The 1,969-nt window shown below is 59.8% G+C and overlaps 1 pseudogene; it reads right to left on the reverse strand.

The window, feature by feature from the left end:
- Positions 1-509: 509 nt before the first annotated feature.
- On the reverse strand, positions 510-1,749 carry LOC140628552 (ferritin heavy chain-like; annotated as a pseudogene).
- Between the last annotated feature and the right edge of the window lie 220 nt (positions 1,750-1,969).

Below are 1,969 nucleotides of genomic sequence, written 5' to 3' on the forward strand. Positions count from 1 at the left end.
CTGCCCAATCACATTCCTTTTCCTTCTTCCCCAGACGCAACTGCAGTCATGAGCTTCAGGGGATAGTTTCTATACTTTTACTATTCACATGCACCTCCATTCACCAGGGACCACCTCATCCCACTCCACCCCCATCCTCATATAACCACGTCGTTTATAAGGGGAAGATTGATATTGTATTTTCCAGGGTCCCATGGCTCATCCCAGCCCTTCCCCCCCCCACCCGTCCACCTTGACCCATTCCAGCCCACCTGGGCCCATCTCGGCCCACCCCGACCCACCCCAGCCCACCCCCACCCTTACATCGTTTATCAGGGGAAGATTGATTTGTGTTTTCCAGGTTCCATGGAGTACCTTTCCTCTCCATCTTCAGAGATCCCGAGCTGCATACAGATGGGGCAGAGGTGGGTGGAGAGACTCCTGAATACCTGTTGTAAAACTTAAAAGGTGAAGGGTTTGCACGGGAATCAACCAGAGACCTTTTTAAAGTTTTGAACCAAATAACTTTATTGAAACCAAACAACTTTTTTATTATTTATTTATTTATTTATTTATTTATTTATTTATTTATTTATTTATTTATAATTTATGGCAGAACTGGAAGAAAAAAACCTGAAGGTTCTGCCAAGGCAATACTGCAACATGCACGCTCGGCGGGGCGCCCAGGGGAAGTCGCCCTGGGCCCTGCCCGGGGGAGGTGTCCGTGCCAGGTCAGTTCTCTTTGTGGCTGTGGCGCAGGGTGAGCCTGTCGAACGGGTACTCGGCCGGGCCGGCTTCCGGGGCCCCCACGCTGCGCAGGCTGGTGCCGTAGCCTCCCAGAGCTCTTGGATGGCCTTGCCTCGCTCGCTCGCTCGCTCACGGAGGTAGCGGGCCTCCAGGAAGTCGCAGAGCTGGGCGTCGTTCTGGTCGGTGGCCAGCCGGTGCAGGTCAGGTCGAGCAGGCAGGCTGTGGTTCACGCGCTTCTCCAGGTGCAGGGCGCACTCCGTGGCCCTCGGGCCGCTCTCCCAGGCGTCGCGGTCGGGCTTCTTGACGTCGCGCAGACGGATGCGGCCCCCGCGCCGGTTCTGCAGCTCCACGAGCATCTCGGCGTGCTGGGTCTCCTCGCGGGCCTGGCGCTGGAAGAAGCGGGCCAAGTTCCTCAGGGCCCCGTCGTCGCGCTCCAAGGAGAAGGCCATGGACTGGTAGACGTAGGAGGCGGACAGCTCCAGGCTGATCCGGCTGTCGACGGCGGCCTCGCAGTCGGGGTGCTAGTTCTGGCGAACCTGGGAGATGGGCGTCGCCTGCGGTGCGATGCGGCAGGAGGGAAGTCCCTTAAAGTCCGTTGTTGTGGAGGTGGGAGGTGGAATCCGTTAGGCGGGGGGGCGGGGTCACGACGCAGGGGCGGGGCGAGGTGAGGGGGCGGGGCGTGCTCGGCGGGGGACGGGCGAGGGGGCGTGGCGAGGGAGTGGCCGGCGGGGCGGGGCGGGGCACAGGGTGTGGCAGGGGCGTGGGGAGGGCGTGGCCGGTGGGCGGGGCGAGGGCGTGGCCGGCGGGCGGGGCGTGGGGCGCGGCGGGGCACCGCTTCAACGTTCCATCTGAGTCTGGGCGGGGCAGGAAGCCAAGGGCAGTGCTGAGTCTCTTTTTTTTTTTTTAAAGATTTTTTTGTTTATTTGAGAGACCGAGAGAGTGTTGGGAGTGGGGGGGTGAGGAGCAGAGCGAGAGTCTTAAGCAGGCTCTGTGCTAAGTGCCCGGCTCTACCTGGGGATCCATCTCACCAGCCTAGGATTGGGACCTGAGATGAAAGCGAGTCCCCCGCTAATTCCACTGCACCACCCAGGGGTCCTGGTGCAGACTGCCTTCAGGCCCTTTTTAAAAATAACAACTCTAGGGGTGCCTGGGTGGCTCAGTCAGTGAAGCACCCAACTCTTGATTTCAGCACAGCTCGTGATCTCAGGGTTGTGGGGTCGGACTCTGTGCTGGGCTTGTAGAC

This window comes from Canis lupus, chromosome X (genome assembly GCF_048164855.1).
Source record: "Canis lupus baileyi chromosome X, mCanLup2.hap1, whole genome shotgun sequence".
Lineage (NCBI taxonomy): Eukaryota > Metazoa > Chordata > Mammalia > Carnivora > Canidae > Canis > Canis lupus.